A 20,294-nucleotide genomic window follows, 5' to 3' on the forward strand; every position below is an offset into this window, starting at 1 on the left:
GCACGCCCGAAAACTTCTGGCAACGTATACTGGCGATATTTGTTCAATTTTACGGCTCCTCATAAAGAACTCGACCTTTAGAATTCGACTTCAGAAGATTAGATCATCACATAACTTTTTACTAATGGATAATCCTACAAAGGGTACAATAAACCTTCTGAAAATATCAACGCAATCTAAAGTGAATTTTTGATTAAGAATAATCGAAAAATAATGCGAAGAACTAATATTTAAAAATGACGTTGAACTTTCATGACGTTCTTCGTTTATAATAACCTTGATAAACCTGACAATGAAATATTGTTAGCAATTTTGGATTGCGAAGTAAAAGTAACATGATTTCCTTTATTAAGTAATCCTCGTATTTCAGTAATAAAGTAAATGTCTAACCAAAACCCAGTTTTTTTTTATTTCATCTTATTATTAATACAGTATAACGATGCTTTTATAATATAAAAGTCGCCATAGAATTTCTTATTCCAAATAAATAATGCTGTGAACGTGCTGTTTGAACAAAACGTGAAATAAGGTATCCAATTATCAATAAATTTACGAATGCAAGTACGTTGTACTTCCCGTAGGTCGAAAAAACATACGAAAACGTATCCTCTATTTGCCTGCCAAATTCATAAACCTTCTTTCGTACGACTGACCAAATCTGCCAGCTAGGAATGCACGTAACAACACTACACTTGCACACACAAAATGGTAAACGTACACCACCGAACCCAACGCACATTCCTTCATTTACAATCTCAGCACAACCCGACCACAACCCAGATAGCAACCGGAAACAATGTTTTTTTTATCGGCTAACGGTAGCAACTGTCCAAACGGTGGTACCAGAGTGCAAAGTTTTTAAACATTCCCTTCGGTCTGACCCTTCCGCGTTCATGAGAGTTCGGGGGTTTTTTTTTTTGTTTATCTCTTTTCCGCACTCCATTCATTTGACCGAAAAATTAACGTACCATTTAGAAGCCGCGCCGGGCACACCGAACCAAAGTGCGCGCGGTTTGAAAACATTTCAACCTTAACATTGACAGAACAAACGCCGCAGGGCATTTACGTGCGGTGTAATAGTTATGCGGAACGGAACGCGTAGAACAGGGCAGATTGCAGCCGTAACTCCCTTTTTCCACGCCCGTGCAGGAAAACAGTTTTCCGCCCGTAGCGCATCAACCGCGCGAGGTGTAAAAAGCACGATGGAAATTAATTATACAGTACCTTCTTCTATCACCCAGCGCTATGATGCTGACCGGTTTGGGGATGGATGCAAAAGGCTTGCATTGGAATTTCCAACGCAAACGGAAAGCAAAGCACCATTTTCCGCCCTTGTAACGTGTGTGCTCGTGCCAAAGAGCTTTCCCAATACCGTTCGACATAATACGCAGGGTGCATTAAACAAAAAGCGTTTCCCAAACTCAAACACAGAGGCTTCAAAACCTTCAATGTTGAAGAAAAATTAACCGTATTATTTCTTCACTATGGGAATGCATCCGTAACCCATCATCGTAAACAAAACTAAATAAAACTGTGGTACATTAACTGGCAGAACAGAACATAACCCCTGCTGCAAAGGCACGTAAATGAAGCAAAAAAACTCCACAGCAAGTACTGCTACTGGAGGAATGCTAAGTTACTTCATTTCGACCCTTCCTGTTTGAGGGTCACCTTTTTGTTTCTTCCTATCTGAAACTGTGGTCAGTTTTATGATGTCTATGCTTTTGGGGTTGATTTTTCCTACCACACTCCAAATTTGAACATTGCGTAATGAGAGTAAGTTTTAAAAGTTGCCCCTTATTGTCTGTACATCTTATTCCCGCCTTATCCGAAAGCTCATCCACAGCAAATGCCACGCACTCGGCATTTCAAGCATCGAAGAGGGTTAATGAAGAATGCGAAAAGAACCGCTGCACACGATGCACTTAAAGGCTCATGAAGGAAACAAAGTTCGTGGAACGGGCCATGAGGAAAAACTTCAAACTCAACTCATTTGTTGCTTTTCGTGGCCATAAGGCGTGCAATTGTGCAGCTGACATAAGTGCTTCATTAGAGTGGCGAAGGTGTTGATGGCCGGTCGATGTACCTCTTTAAGGAGGCAGCTCAACTGCTAGCCGAAAATGATGATGATGACGATGATGAGGTACTGTTCTGAAATCGAACCACGGGTTAAATGGGTATAGCAAACAATCGGACACTGAACGCAATTCGGAGATGTGCAAAATGGGGTCCTAAATGATGAGGTGTGAGCAATTGTGGCTTGATGTGTAACACTGTTCATTTAAGATTTTTGTTACTTGCAATTCGAATGAACGTCGAGTAAACAAGTGTAATTACTCATTATTTTTATATAATATGAGATCAAGGAAGAAGTAAACATGTAATATCTGCATACCTTTTTCTGGGTAATTTTCAAGCGCCTTACCAAAATAAAATTCCTTTGGACGACAATACTTTTATTTTAAATAATTGATCCTACCGATACTTTGTGTGGAGGCTAAATTGGAGATGGAATTATCAATTCTCAGCTTAATTATTAAGCTGTGGAGATGAAATTATCAATTCTCATAATTTTGCAACCTAATTTTCCATTTTGTTCAAAATGACATCGTTACACAACTGCAGCGTATTATTATTAAGATTGCAGGTATAGTTCTTATATTTGCTGATGAGGCATAAGCCCTGCCCTTCACCATCACAACAAACAACTGTTAACAAATGATAAGCGGACGAGTAAGCTCAATGGTGTGCTTCTCTTCTCTTCAGGTCTATTACTTTCCCAAAGATGTGATCATGTGGCAATGATGTTAATAAAGAATTATAGAATTAAGATCTGTAAGTACTTTTGCGATCTTTTCTAGTTTGGAACTTCTAATTCCGTTAAAAAATTAATTGAACAATTAAATTCTGGATGCTCAGAGCTTTTGCAAATAACAAATTTACTACATATTGCATAACTTACAGGGGCATCAGAGACATTCATTTGTTCCATGTGTAACATCAGTTTGCAATCTCGACATCGGTTTACCATCGAGTTGGTAAATAACGAATTTAGTCTCATAACTACAGTTCGCCCCATTAGCTTTGTAACCACAAAGCTATAAAATTTTGTTATTTTTGTGCAAATCTTTAAAGCCTTTTTACTTACAAAATATGTTGCTAGTGTATACGAAAGCCATAAAACACCACAACACATAAGCCATGGTGGACAAAACAAACAAAACCATTTCTGGGTATTTTATTGTATGCGCTGACACTAACCACCACTAACCAGCAAATCATAAATTCGATAGGCAGCAGATCGTTACGTTTAGTTTTGTTCGCATTCCCATCAAAGCTCACCGCGATTAAGGTCACACCCTTTTGCGTACTGCCGTCGAATGCAATTCGATGCCAAGCAAACGACGCTCCGGCAACGCGTTCGACATTCGCCATTCGGTGCGGTTCCATTTCTTTTCCGGTTTTTTTGCGAGAAGAACGAACAGAATTGCAGCTCAAATAAACACAATGCCACCCCAACGCACGGGGGGAGCGAAAAAAACAACAAACCACCCCTTCGGTTCGTTGCTATTGGTGCCGGTGTCGGTCGCGAACTGGTTGATACTAGCGAAAAGGATCATAGTTACCGTTAGCCACTTAGTCACGCTCGGTTTAGACCCGCTGTTGCCCGTTGTGTCACAGTTTTTTCTCGCGAACTTCGCGCATACAACGATCGCGCGCGCGCGCGCAAACAATGGGTTATGGGTTACCAGTCATGGGCCAACCGCCTTTCTTTGCGACCAACCAACATTTACAACACAACACAGTTTAGTGTGCAAAAGTTTTGTACAATACCCACCATATGAAAGGGGATGAAAGGGTGGTTTTGGGATGGGTGAGTTAACCGTTGCATATTTCACGCCCACAAGCTTTGTGTTCTGGGAGAGAAACAAACTTTCCCTCCATCTTTGGGGGGGTGAATTCTTAGACCACCTGGGTGGATCGATTTTGCTAACGATAAAGTTATGCAGCCATGTTATTCAAAATAAATGCACATGACATTGTGAACCATCGGAGGGTGATAACAAATTAGAGAACAGAGCAATAAAATGATTATGATCGCTTTAAGTTGACATAAGTCAACAATCTATCCAGCACTATGCGATCTTGCTGAAAAAAACAACTCCCTCTTCATATGGTCGGAAAAAATAAGTTACAGTTTTATAGTCACATCACCGTACCGTAAATTCGTTGTTCACACAACCTGTCATCCAACAAACACTTTTGGCACGCTGGTCAAACATCAAACATTGCATAAATTATCATCATCATAATCCTTTTACTCCTGCCCGCGTTTAATATTCACTAAACCAATCAAATAGGCGAACCACCCACATCATGGCACATAAATTAAAATGTAAAGTGCCACAAAATTGTTTTAAAGTGATGCTCAAAATGTAATACTTCTAGCGATTACCGTAGTGTAGATGTAATCTCACATACACACAACCACCGACTGGGATCGGTGCATCGAAAAACCGCGGTACCGATGGTAGTTCGCCCGGAACCAGAAACGTTTAAATAAAATGTTTCAAATTAATTGAGATATACTCTCGGCCGTACAAACAGTGTGCACTTTTGCGCAACACACATTACATTTTCACCCGGTGACTGGTGGCAAACACCGGGTGCATCCATTTCCGGTTGCCGGATGCAAGCGAGTTTATGTGTTTGTGTGTGTATGTAATTTTAATTATAACCGATGTCCGATCTGTCTGCTACGTCCTATATGCCGCCCTTCATCCGGGCTCAGCAGGATCGGAATTCCAAAATGGATGGACAAGGGTAAAATTTAACTACACACCACACGGAGAAAATGGCGGAAATGAATGCACTCGGTGTAATTTGCACTCGACAATTGTAATCATTTAATCGAGCGAAAACCCTTCCCCGCCCGAACCAACTTCCAGCGGGGTTGTTTTGGTAGGAACATGGAGGGATATAATTTTCGGTTTTACCAGAATTCGGATTCTACGCCCAATCGTCAGAACGCCCACATCCGGGGCAGGATATTGATGATGTGTTTACACATGTTTAGTGCCTAAAATGTTGAAACCCCCGCCAAACCCCATGTCCGGACGGCGGATCCTACATCTTCCGGTGGTGCTATAAATACTGCAAATAATATCCTTCAGTGCAACCGTGACCACCATAACATCGAGGGGGGGGGGGGGGGGGGTTTACTAGTAGGAGAAAAATACCTGCCCCAAAATATGCTATAAACACGCTCTTATCATCTCCCTCGTTCTGCTATCCACCATCGCTAGGCCATGTGTTCAAATTTCATAATTAAACTGTCAACTATTAAACAGTAAGCTTATTGTTTTTCCACATACGATACATTCCACCGGTGGCGTTGGGTTTTGGCCAGAAACCTGGGAATGGGCTGGAAAGAACGTACACGGGCCGGGTTTCAACAATTGCAATCGATATTGCATTGGCATGGCGCACTTGTTGTTATTGTTTGGCATTCCGATCGGATTCGGATAACCGATTTTTAATCGATTTTTAATCGATACTACAATAATAAAGTTCTACCTGATATGTAGGCAGAACCGAGCTGCAGGGTGCGTAGAACGATAAAAGGGTGACTACAACTTTTTATTTGATTAAACTTCAATTCGGTATGCACAATTTTACTGCAATTAAACTGTCATCGATAGGCGACAGATGAAATCGATCGGGAAAACGTATTTATGATTAATTGTATTCATGATCCGTGTGTGTGTGAACGTGACATGAATTTAAATACTATTAGATGTTAGTTTATCGTTGTATATACGAATCGGAATCTCCGAAGGCAATGTATTCTAAAAAGTTCTCTTCGCTCCTAATAAAATAATGTTTTAGGTCCTTTCACATTCGCAAACGGTTTTGCCTTTTCCGTACTATTTAACGTCTTCAAACCCATTATAGAACGAGTTAGCGAGGCCTTACAATGTTTGAACCGCAATTAATTATGTACCGATTAATGGGAGTAATGATGCCCCGAAGGACCCCCATCACCCCAGAAGAGGAAAACCGGTCGAATGGGAATTTGGGTTTTTGTCATAATTAATTGAATAATTAATTCGCTCGTTAACCGCATGGAAACACTTGCCGATATATATATGATACCGGTACCAGGCCAGTTCGACCAGCCCGACCAGGGCATTGTGCCCCCTCCGAAAATGGCACTTATTGCATGGCTAATTTCGATCCCTTACACTTGATTTCTTGGGGTTAAGTTCGTGCCACTTGGTTCGTAATAATTCGTGCTCTACTGAAGCAGCAACAACAAACGACACGCTACCACCGGAGGAAAATCAATTAAATTTTCCACACCTGCGGCATCTGTCTGAGGGGGGGGGTTTTGGAAAATGGTTTGCGCTTTGTATCGGACGAGAACAGTAACGTTGCAAAATTGGGCTTTGAATCTTACGAATGCTAAACGGCATTGTTCGGGTTAACGCGCTCAACCATGGCACCCATTCAATACCCAAAATAAAACTATTTTCATTTCCAAAAAAAAAGCTCTCTCGCAATCAACACACACACATGGACATCATTTGCGACACGACCTAAGCGTCACGCGCGGTTACAATTAATTCGCTCTGCATGCCGAACAAGAGGTTAGTGAGGATTGTGTTTTTGTTTCTTTCGCTTTCTTAGGTGAAGTAAATCAATTTCGAAGCTGTTGCCAGCATCATTTGACATCGATACGGGTTTAAGCGGTCGCAAAGTGAATGGGATACTTTTTGTTTCGTGATCTTGTGCATAATCGAAGACGCCAACAAAAACAAAACATTCAATTTTCGGAATGGAAAATGTGACTGTCATGAAAGGATTATTTTCCTTTTGTTATTTGTCATGCGAGATTTTCCCTTTTTTCCTTAAAAGCAATTATTGGCTTTATATCCACTTAAATATAAGCGGCTAAACAAAGTGAATATCTACAATGCTTAATCGATAGTTTTCTAAACTTCAATGGGAAATTCCAAAAATGATTCAATGGACCCATAACCAAAAACAGCAGTGGGAAAATAAAATAAAAAAACAAAGAGGACTATTTTATCCCTTAAAGAAAAAAAGATTAGTTAAATTTATTGTTGTGATCTTTTCCACGTTGGCTTCAATCCATATTGAGAAATAACCCAACGAGGGGCGCTATGATAAAGCACGAAGTGTTTCTGACACGAAAGGTCATCCTAAATTATTATTTGATACTATTAAAAGCAGAATGGGAATTTTAGTATAAAAAACTTCATAAAGAAGAACAGCTTTGTGTATGACAATAGGTTGTAATGTGCCAATTTGGCACAGTTGAGGTTAATGAGGCCAAAATTGGGAATATTTGGAGCAGTTGGGATTAATAAGGGAAATCAATTTTCTTCTTAACATTACATCGATGAAAAGCTTATTAGTTATGAAGAACGTATATCTTAAAATAATACAATATTAAACAATTATATTTATTCAATAAGTTTGTCACGTCTACAACTAAAAGCATTTGCACATATTAATCATTAAAATAAAAAAGTTGATTTGTTTCTAGCATCGATATGAATCCTTAATCCTCCGGATTTTCCTTCGTCACGGTAGTGCTTCTTCGGATTAACCTCATTAAGCGTAAGCGCCATTGTACCTTCAGCCGAAAAGGTGTTGTAAAATGTAATTTCCACCTAAACATCATCCGCCTTCCACGACGGGGAAACGAACAAAGCGTGTCGCGTAAAATCTCCCAGACAGAAGAGGGATAGGTCAGTAATTCGCCCGTATACCACCCGAAGCACACCCAGCCAGCGCGTGTCAATGGACGTTGATGAACGCGACTTACCCTCCGGCACTCACAACACCTGGTGCGCGGGTTGGTTTAGTGTACTTTGACACACCGTACCGTACCGGTTGCTGATTCCATGGGTGTTGTTTAATTTTAAATCAAATTACATCCGTACCACGCAGTGCACTGGAGTGCTGTACACGATCATCATCATGATGGGACAGAACGGCAAAGGGGTTGTAGAAGAATTTTCCAATTTTACGAATTTCACCCGTTACCGATTCGGTTCCCAGCGTGTTTCGACAAGCAACCCAAGCGACGATGACGGTGTTCGGTTGTGGTAATGTAACTGCCATTAACTCTTCTCCGTGCATGGTAGAGTTTTGTTCTTATAGCTCTGCGGTTGATGCTGCTGGTGCCGGGCCACACTTCGCAAATCGTGCCAAGTCAGGTGTAAAATTATGTAAAATTGGCACAGTTTCATTGAGTAATTGAAAGAGGTTTCTCTTACTCGCATAACCGGTGCGGAACGACACCGACACGCGGTCGTGGTGCTGTAGCGAGTTGGGTGGGATGTTTCGTAGCGTTTGCGAAACACTTCGTACCGATTCCGATCAATGACAATTGAGCCATACTTCTCACTCTAAAGAAGAGGCATATTGTTATTTACCGGACGGAATGGAAGCTTCAAATATGAACTAACTATCCGTTTTGATACTGTCATCATTTCATCAATCTTCACTTCATCGACAGGAAGTTTGCGCTAGTTGGAAGATTAATAAACTCCTTCTTTCAGGTCTCATTCCTCACGCGGCCCCAGACTGAGCAAAGGTCTGGAAAGGCTCACCCAAAACCCCGAGTCACTAAGCGAAAGGGTGGCATGTTGCTGACACAAGCAGTACACCAAAATTATTCCCTTCCGTTGCTGATTGGTTAGGTGAAGCATCTTGAGCGTAGCAAGTCGAAAAAGGGTCAATATTTCGATCGTGTTCTACGCTGAAACCTCGCTCTACTTAATGAGCTGTCACTGAACGGTTGTGGTGGGTGCTGAAACTTGGCCCGGGTATAAACCTCCCGCTGGGGAACGCCCAAAAGGGAAATTAATACAAAACCCCGTTGTAGCACGTCCGAACCCAACCCAGGATCGAGGTTTTTATTTTATTTTCATCGTGAAAAATTCACCACTCCCTGGGATTAAATATTTCCTAAAGTGCTTAAAATCTAGCCCGGAAATCGAACCTGTCCAATTTGATTAAGAAGTCAATCAATTATATATACACCACCCTTCATTCGCAGTGGTGCAGTGCCGAAAAGTTCTCAGCATTCAAAGCTACCCAGGCTTTTCTCCGGGAAGCTCCAACAAGCTGTGACTTCCTTGCACCTTCCCGAGCCTTGACAGAAATGAAGCAAGGCTTAAGAATTACAGCAAGTTATTACCCGGTGCCTTCTTCACGGTTGGTATTAACGAATGCTGGCTGTTCCGTAATTTTTCATCACCATCTGGCTACCGTTAGGGCTACCAATATCTACTAACCTTTGAGGTATATTAATGAGGCAGGTCTTTCTCGACGACGATAGTGACAAATTTCAGCCATAGACCGTCGCGAATGATGTAACAACGAAGTCCTTAGAAAACGTTCAAAGCGAAACTGCAAGATGCAGATTTAACTGATAAAATGCAATTAAACATTACATCACGAAAGGAAGACTTGATTGATGTCATCACAAGGTGCAAATTGCCAGCGAAGAGGTTTTCGAGAAGCTCAATTTGAAAAGTACCAAAAGCTTTTAGCTCGACGCAACTAAAGAATTATGATGAGGCGAATGAGTTCCGATAGCTTTTTTCCTAGCTATTTTGAGATTCCTTAGAAACTTGTATTCAAATTAGCATTTTGAACCTTGATCCTAATGTTCGTTTTGATTGTTTATTAAATATTGAAACAGCAGCTTAATACTTTTATTCTTTAAGATGCGCTTGACCATACTCGACACTAAAGGGTGGCATTTGTAATCTATGTTAGTTTTCATTTTTATGTTTTACACCCATCATTTTTTATTTGTTTTGTCCCACATTTTTTATTGACGCTTCGTTTGTCGAACATTCTGAAAGAAGGCTAAAAAAACAGCTAATGAACAGCTGTGTTCGTACGCATAACTTATGAGTAGCGCATCGAAGCATAACAGCACAGACAAATGCCAAGAGCTTACATTGACATTTCGAGACAAAAATGTGCATATACTCATAGTGAAGACAAAACCAAACCCCGCTTCATACAAACTACTCCATCCGAAAACGATTGAAAGTACACGAGGCATGAGCATCCGTTCCAGCCACACTACGGCTTCTGCTTCAATACCTTTAATGTCAGCACCCTATCGTACGTGCATGGTACGCTGCTGAAATGGAAACCCTTGCAACAAGCAGACCACTTTGAAGGTAGGTAGCTTCATCCGTTGCTCCTTATTGGATAATTTGGCAGTGATGTGAAGGTTTGGTCCCGTGTCTGGGCCATTGCCCCTTCTTGCCTCCGGGAAACGGATGGACCACGCCGAAAGAGTACTTGACCGTGCAGAATCGGTCAAGACAATTAGTGTTAAATGTGAATGAGATGAATAAAAGCAAACCCAAAGAAGAAGAAAAAGGCACCATGCCACAACACCCCAGCTCCATTCCTCATAGATGATGCATGATATATGTTAAAGTAATACAAATCTCCACCGCAAGGTTGCGCACGTGAACGGAAGGTGCGACGGAAGCAACCGGCGAGACACACTCACTCACTACACAAATGATCGGGTGAATGGCATTTAAGGGTGGCATGGCGCTTGAATTTTAGGTCGCTACCACAGAACAGTGCATTCCAAAGTTTGTGATGTACTTGTGTGTATCTGTGTGTGGGTCTGTGTTTACTCAACGTAACAGAAGCGAAATATCATCTCCAATGCTACATTGTTGCCTTCATACCAACGGTTTGCACTCTGGTCGTGTAACCAGCCCACTTAGATCGAGGGTTTGGTTGGTTTGTGTGTTCTTATGAAGACATGTTTTCGACCGGCATTTGCCCACAGAGTATTGCGTTCGTACAGTTATTACATTCCAACGAATGGAATCTATTTTTCTTCTTCTATAGGATAAATGCCAAACATGTCAGACATGTTGGTGCATCCAATTGATTTAAAAAGGGGATTTAAATCAATGCTGCTAAAAGCTGTCACTATATTTGAGGAACTCGTGTATGAACACAACAACTTAAAAGCATTGAACTACATTAACACGATAACGTTAAATCTCTGCAAATGTCGCTACACGAACAATGTCGTTTAAAGCCTTCAAACATGTCCCGATCCAGCAAATCCACAAGTTCTTTTTTGCACTACAAAACCACAAACTTAATACTTCTTCCTGTGAGCAATAACAAAATATCTGAGAGAAGGACACGAAACGGGTCGTGATATTTCTTCATTTTCAGCTCTATTTCCAGTTTAAATTAAATCTTGCTGCATGATATTCTTTTCCCTTTCCCAATCGACACCTGGTTCTGGTTTACTCGGACTGTTTTTTTTCGCTTTTTGTTCATTCCCTTTTCGAATCGTGCTTGCCGTTCGTGTCTAGCAACACACCCGGGTTATTGCATAGCTGCTCCAAACTTCTTGAGACTGTTTTGAGCTATGTACACACAGTCAGCACCATCTAGCAGTGAGACGGAAAAAACAGGAAAGCTGCAAAAGAAATCACTCAGACACGCTGGGCCTTACCTGTGAACCTTGAAAGATTCTACCCCAAATAGGGAAGGGTGATCATTCACTCCCAGACACCGATGCAAAGCCACTTTAAGATGCCACTCCACGCTCGAACGCTACAGAACAGATCCACAGCATTCATCAGGCGAAGAAACACTCGACCGGCAAGAAGGTTTTGGAGCACCGAGGGTGAAAAGCCGTCAGGCTTTATTACGTAAAGGCTTTGGCATTTCGACGCCAAACCGACGGATGGCCTTTCTAGCGTATCGTCTTGCCGGTGTGCAGAAACGTGTTGCACCAAGGCACACCAAAGTGGACTTCATTAGATGCACAAACAAAACAAAATTGCTTCAAGCCCGGAATCGGTGGCACAATACGGAGCACAATTCGTGATCGAGATCGTCAGACACTACTCGAAGGTAATTAGCAAATTAGCAAACTTGCTCGATTGAAGGCGAAAAAACCATCAAGCATAAAGCTAGGTGTTGATATCATCCATCTACAAATGAGCGGCGGTTCAGGTGGGCTCTAGGTTCCTGAGCCAATTTCAAACCTTACAGCAAATTTTCTTTCCTATTCATCGAACTCAAGGGTATCCATGAACAAGGGGAGGTAAAATCCTCACGACATTCAGTGTTCTAGAATTAAGTTTCTTCGCCGCGTTCCCACCAATGGAGGAGAATTTTGCAACTCTTAAATTTAACCCACCATGGGAGTACATCTATAAAAGTACAGTTTACACACGCTAAGTGCTCCCCATCGGAGATGAGATGACACTTAGTACGGCTCCATTTACTCTGCAAGTGCGACGCGTATCTAGTAACCTTGATTTTTCACTATTTCACCAGCTAATGGGCAGGATAAGTGAGCTGTCATTTACAGCCGAACTCACTTTAGACACCATTATTTCATGATTCCATCCGATTCATTTCCTAATCTGCTCACCGCTTCCTACCACCATTCGCCCAAACCGGACTGCAAAAGACATGCAATCTTTCTTTTTTCACGGTGAATGAACGACTACAAAAAAAACACACAAATATACCATCCCATCCAAACCCATTCTGGTTCGGTGCAAGTGAAATTGGTCGACTTGGTCGACATGGTTCCAAGCCAGCCCCCGGCAATGCTACCCATGTGCTGACCTGGTTCGCTTGGGCCGGCATTTTTGTGCCGGCAGTAATGAGTGTCTCACCGTGCGGAGGTTCTGCATATGTGCACAAATGGATCTTTTGCACCGATTCGGGCCCCGGTTTGCCGAACAATACCCGCCGTGTTGCGCCATGCAAAAACAAAAATGTCTGCCTGTGCACACCACACTCTCGGAAGGTGAAACTCATCAGATGGGGAACGGTGCTCCCACTGCTTAAAAGTAGCCAAGCTTAACGCTCCCAAAGATCGGTTAACCACGTTCTGAGCCGATGGTTATCTGCGATTGGTGCTTTTAACCTCCCCGTTTGTGGCACGAAATTACTTAAAATCTCGATACGAACACCCCGCGGCCAAAGCTGGCTGTTACACATTTCATTTTCCATCATTCACCATCCTCCATCGGCGACCGTACGGGGTGACCCTGGAACATAAGCACGTACAATGGTGCCGTGGCAGTATGGGTCTATTTTACTCCATCCACCACGTTTGTATGTCCAAATGCGACCCAAATTAGAGTAATAACCCTAATCATCCGTTCGGTTAAGAAGTGGTGCGTGTTTCTTCACGCACCGTACACATATCCGTATTGGTCATCATTGCCGTGATTTACCGGACCCATAGTCAGGCTGGGTAAAGTTTCGTTTTCGTGTACGACGTGGAATTTTTGGGATGGTGGATAATTCCTCACTATTTTTTTTTTTTTTTGCCTACGGGCAGCGTTTAATTACGGCAGCGCTCACGAAAAACGCTAACCCCGGAACAGGAACTGGGATGGAAAAACTATTTCAATTGATTTCATACAGGCCGATTTTGTGCTGCGTAATAGTAGCAGTTGAAACGATTTCGCTATGGTTGTACCATTTGATGTTTTCGAAGAAGTTCAAGGTGAATGTGTTTAAGTGCACGTGATGTACTAAGATTGGGTTCTATTTCCAATCACATTAGACATCCATAGTTTATTAAAAGGAGCGTAGAAGTTGGTGAAAAAAAATCTTTCATTTTGTTAATTCAACCCATTCACCAATTAGATCGGATTGTCTATCGCAATTCCATGGGTGTTTGCTATATTAATTTAGCAGTTTGGCTATACTTCCCTATTGCTTCATAAAACAGTGCTTGAGTGCAATTGAACAAAGCAAGGTTTATTTTTCATCCTATTCAGGATGTTTATTTTTTTATTTGAATTTTTTGTGATATACTATTTACTGAATTAATGTTCAAATAAAAAAATCACATATAAACACATTTAAATGTAAAACATCCTCACACCAACCAAAAGAGCTAGGCAAACCAATTCTTACTTTCTTTAACATTATTTCTACCCTTAGCTGGAAAGTTGATCCTGCGTACGGGAGATTGGTCCGGATAGGATTTTGAACCGGTCCTGTGGTCGTGTATCGATACACTACCGGCCCCAAATCAAAAAGTAAAAGTTATGATTGTAAAATATTCCATGCAATTTGGTAAAATTCATTTAACAATTAAACTGGGTATATGTAACAATCCTTTTCAAAACATGATGTTTATTTACTTTCATCTGACTTTACATGACAGAGCATCTGATTAGCTCCCTTAGTATTGTAACACAAGAATGTTTCTTTATACTATTATTCGTGAAAGAATTAGTGAACATCGACTTCGTGTGAGTATCAAGTTAAGTAAAGAAAAAAATACAACAGCTGTACAATGAAAGTAATAAATTTGTATATGCTTGTACCAGGAATATCAAATAACCGGCATAATGTTAACTTACATAAGGCAAATATTTGCATCATCATCAGTTACGCGACACGTTAAAGAGTGCAATCAATAGAAAACATCGCATCATGAATTGTTTGATCATTATCATCGACTTTGAAGATGGTGATTGCTTTTTTTTATGCAAAGAATTTTGAAACATACACCCGTACCCATTGTAGCGAACATACGCTCCATTACCCGGCCAGTCAAAGCAGAGCCTCCCGTAAGGCCGTCTCGGACCCGTTACAGCTGATGAGTTGTAAACCAGTTGTAATTAAATCGTTGCTACATCTGCTATACACACCGGTAAACAGTACCCCCCAGGAGTAGATTCGGACCCGGGTGGGTTGGCCTGTGGGTCGAGTTGTCACACAACAACCCCAACCAATGCTTTTTGCGAACCATATAGCTCGTTTTCCCTTGGCCACTGGAGTCGTTCAGTAGCAAGGGAAAAAACTCGCCTACAACAACCAGCCGTTGTCCAGCGTGGATTGTGCTAGTTGATGATGACGTTCAGCAATGCGACTCGCCTGTGTCCGACAAGCGGTGTAGTAAATGTCGTCATGTCATTCGAATGTTGTATCGATCTGGTACCATTTTTACACGTTCGCTCAATATTGGGCGATAAATTTTCCCATGCTTGCACGCGTGCAACACCGGCACTATCTGGAGGGTAATTATTAAATTCAATCAGTTGCAAATTCTTTTTTTTTGTTTAAAAAAATGTGTCGCACATGGAAACACTGGTTTACTTTCTGGGGCAGTGACGTCGGATACATTCTCCGAACAAACCTGCGTCGTTGAGCGATGCGAATACATTGTGTGACAAATTTGCGGTAAATTTCGCACCTTCAACAAATTGTTAAGTATAAATTTTTAATCAAATTTCCACCATTCATCGGGCGGCGAGAACCAGCGGTAGTTGTATGGTTAGTCCAGAAGCTATCGACTTCCACTCTTCATAGCATATGCTTCTGGGTTTCGTCGTTCGAACCATTAACGAAATTAATTTTCTTTATTTTCTATCAATTAATAATGCGCAACCGGCTTGATACAACCGATTGCTGCGAAAGAGGTTTTTTGTACAGACGATTAAATATTATTTATTTTCCATCCGTCCACTGGTGTGCCCCCGATGTTGGTATTAAAAATTGCAATTTCCATACACCAAGCCCGACTTCTCACCTTTTTTATAACTTTTCCTCTATTCTCTGCGTTTCAATCTGCAAATGAAGGCAAGAAAAACGTAAAAAATGGTATTAATTTAATGTTCATCACGAAATTGTTTACAGTATTGTCGACATATGTTTCATTGCTTATCTTTCAACTGTACGGTAATTAAATTGATTATTTTGCATGCGATTACCAACATGTATTAACGACAGGTTATCGACAAACAGTTGGTTTCCCATAAGCACTGACTAACGGTGAATTTAGCGATCATAATATAGCTCATGGCAGAATCAGTATATAATATACTGATGCGGTCTATATATATATAGACCGGTGGTGAATATACCTTGCGGTCTAGCATGTTAGTCTTTTTTTACAAACTTATTGTGTAAAATTATTTACAATTTTTTATGTAATATAATCAATGGAAAATATTGTTCATTCGTCGCACAATTATGCTCCATCTCAACATGTTGACTATAAAATTACCACATAAAGAAGCACCTTTCCTTTATTATTTAACACAATTTAAATTGGCATTATATCCTTTTCAAGACAAAAAAGAAATACACTTTCAACTTTCGTTTACAACACTTCCAAACCAAACCCTTCTAAAGCTCACCTTGATGTTGCGTGTGATTCATAGGTTTGCGCTCAATTTCTAACCTTTTGTCTACCGCATCTAGCTCCAGTCAATGAAAAAAAAAAACAAACATATTCCACGTGACAAGCTTTACCTTTCATGTTGCGCAGTGACCACGAACATATCATATCCGTAATTGGGTGAGACCGGTCAGCATTAGAAATAGAAAGATGGATACAAAGAGGAACACAACACGGTCGAACAAGACGATAAAAATAGTTCCAACTTTCTACCAGAATGAAACATCGCCCGCCGTCTGCGCTGTGGAACGTGCGCTGCATAACGCTTCGAGAAGTGAGCGAAGGGGCACACTGGCACAGACGGGGCAAAAGGAACCAACCGGGCCCGTCCCCGAAAGCAGTGAAAATTACACCCAATCAACACGGCGGGAACGGGCACTGCAATGAAACCGTACGGTCTGGGATAGTGCCGGTGCTGGTCAACTTTCTTTCGTCTGTACACGAATGTAGTGGCACGCTCGACCACCGAATGGGCCAATATTGCCTGTAGATTCGAGGCAAAAACAAAAAAAAAAAGCGGGCGACACGCATTTCGAAACCGAACCCATCGGTGATCGTGCGTCTTGGGTGCGGTCAGGGATCAGTGCCAGACAAGTGAAAAGTAAAATCATAACAGAGTGCCGACACGTCGCATGCTGCGGGCGGCTGTGTGCGTTGGCAAACCCTTTTTCCTATTTGACGACCCGCACAGTAGTGTGCACTCGTAAGATCACGATCAAGTAAAAACCGCCCAACGAAAGACGGGAAAGTGGTTTCGCAAAAAAAAACAGACCCTCGTGCTACAGTGTGTGTAGGTTTTCCTGCAAAGCAAGTGCATTCTACTGGTGAAATTCTTTCATTTAATGCATTCGACTACTCCCGTGACCCACTGAACGACGACTTTGGTGGTTTCGCAGTCGCATTTGCGGTCGGGAGTATATTAAAGAGATATGCTTTGCTGCAGAAATTTCCTTTGCCTCATTATTGCTTCGCCCCGTATTGCCTTTAAGCGCATTCGAGTGCCACCAAATAGAATCAGCTTAGTTGGGAGTGCTGGAAGCAAAATGTTTCCACGGTTGAATGATTTACAATATGGCTAAGCGTTGGTGCTTGCTAATCTTCTTATCACCACTTGTTCATGCCGTACACTGCGCTGCAAGTCTTCGGCTATGTACCACACGAAGTACAGCATATTGGCTGAAGTATTATCCTTATCGTACCGTAGTTGCATACCTGCTGTTCATAGTTACTAATCCGGCAATTACATCTCTTGAAGGTACTTTCGTCCTTCAATCGATAATTCTTGGAACATGTTGCAGCAGAGATGTACGAGAAATGATATTCTATCGCTTCACAGAGTAATCGGTCAAAATTCTTGGAAGCAGAATTTACATTACGGCGTTGGGTAATATTCAACTAACATAAGTTTCCAAACATACTTTGATGAGTTTGAAAATTTAGTTTTTTTAGGGTAGCTTAGTTTTTTCAGGGTCTTTTTTGTTTTATGGCTACACCATTCAACGCATCGCATTGAAACTCACCTAACAAATTCTTATCACACACTGCGAAAAAATCTAATTGCTATGAATACACGACACTTCCTTATACGCCATTCACTTGCATTTTCCCAATTCAAACCTAACTTTGTAAGACTTTTATAAGGAAAAATCATTTCCAACTAATATGGGGAAGAGAACGCGGAGGTCACTCATAATCGCTAGTGGAATTAGTGTGCTTATGAACGAAACCATCATCCACTTGTTGTCAATTTGCCACACTGTCAAATGTCCTTTGCTTTCTTCCCACGGAACTTGCGGAAGGTTTTGATATTTAGCTTATTTCCTTTTGTTTTCAATTTCCTTATATTACTGGCTGCATTGAATACACTAGACTCACATATTTATTTATTACGCATTTATATATAAATTTATACCAAAATATAAAACTAGTCGAGTTATTCATTTTTAGAATAAGTGAACTACAGTATGCACAATAACTTTATATTTACATCTACGTTATATTCACTTTCATAATGGTCTAATTTAATACAATTTACAACTCAAGCACGATGACGAATTAAAATTAAGATTAACAGCAGTTTATCGAAACACGCTTTTGCTTGAGTGTTTGTTGTTCAAATATCCCTCAACTTGGCATGGTTGTCTATTTTCCCAACAAGCTGATAAACACGTTCTACCTTTTGGACTCGTTTCATACATTCTCGTTCTTTTACGAGCAGGGTGTTTGCGTAGTTACGACACATTATTTTGTGTTATGTAACACGTTGCACACTGTTACTCAATGTAAACTGTCATACAAAAATCCCATTTTACATGTTGTTAATATTACGTGTGACCTTCGAAACCTTCGGCAACAAAAAATCTCAACAAAAACCCACATTAAACTAGAAAAATCAATCAATCATCATTCCGCTTCATTCATAGTGCAAAGTTTTACCATTTGCACGTTCATTTTACTGCAGCTGCAGTTGCTTTCTGTATAAAGATATCCTACCGCTACTCATTCAGCTCGCATCGCTTCGTAATAAAGTTGCCATTTTTATCAAACAAAACAACCATCTTTACACCTCGTCAACGCTTCACACGTTACCTTCAGCTCATGATTGATGCACCGACAAAAGTGCATTGTGTTGCAAAGGCATCTCGGTGTGTTTTTGTGTGCGTGTGTCTCAGACTCAGCACTCCCACCGCGGCAGGCGTGAAAGCGCATCCGGTTGCATTTGCGAAATATCTTCACGTTGTTTTCCCTTTCGATAAGCGCATCTTCCTATTCGTGGCCGCCGTTACGCCAAAAGGGCGACAGAGAAATCGCACCGTTTATAGACACTTATCAGCCGGGGAGATAAACTAGGTGGGGATCTACGCTGCCGGATAGCGGCACTGAGTGAACCGTTTGCCGCCAAACCGCACATCCGATGCTGACCATTAAAGAAAGGAAATAAATCGAAGTTTGTGCAAAACGGAGGTTGATTGAATCTTATGCGCGCTCCGGAATCCACCAATGAAAGTCTCCACCAAGTTAGTTAGTGGCGGTGTGGCATTTGAAGCATTCGGTTGATTTGGATCATGGAGAAGCGAGAGAAGAAAAAAACGCAACATAACAGCTGTAGAAGAGACAAGAAAGGGAGACGAAGCGAAACGAGGGAACGGGCGCAGATTTACAGTATCAATCCGCACCCGAAAACGTTAGATCGTGTCATACAATCAGCGTGTCTTTCGTGACTCAGGTGAGAAGGTTAATAGGAGGTTTCACTTTTACTTTTATTTCATTGCCGCGCCTTTGCCCCGTGCCCGTTTCCTTCGTTTTCACGTCTTACCGACTTTTGTGCAAGTTCATGCGCGGCTGTAACCTTCCCTGTATGATATGCTTTTCTTTCTCGCGCTCTGCTGTAAACTCTCTTCGTAATCATTTTCCTGCGCCAAAGGTGCACCACGTGACGGGCACCTCGTGACGAGTATTACTCTGCGCAATGTATGTGACTTGTCAATATCAAATTTGACGTTTCCACTTAACAATTGTCAGGTAAAAATAGTAATCCATACGTTTAGTTTGTCTAGACAAAGGTCAGATGTACTTAATGTGGGAAATAAACACCTTTATTATTTGCTAAAAAGTTGAAGGGTACTCCAACGATTGGAAGAAAAATGAAACAATACATTCGAAAATATTTAAAGTTTGTCATTATTTGAAAGACTTTGTAAGACTAAATGATTTTTTTTTCTTTTTAGTAAATAACATAAATATTTGACTGCCGGTATTTTTAAGATAAATTTTACACGATCCAGAAAAAGAAAAATACACCAAAATACTCATTTTAGTAGTTCCTTATTCCAAACACAGTAGAAAATATACATGTTTTGTTATTCACTGGCATTAAAGGCATGCGAAGTAAAATTTCAAAAATAAACTCAACCGTATAACATTACAATATACTGGAAATTTAATGTAAAAACAAAATATTAACTGCAAAATTTACGCGCATTGAACATAATAAACAAATCAATTTAAAATAGAACGATTTAATCAA

This window comes from Anopheles marshallii, chromosome 3 (genome assembly GCF_943734725.1).
Source record: "Anopheles marshallii chromosome 3, idAnoMarsDA_429_01, whole genome shotgun sequence".
NCBI classification, from domain to species: domain Eukaryota; kingdom Metazoa; phylum Arthropoda; class Insecta; order Diptera; family Culicidae; genus Anopheles; species Anopheles marshallii.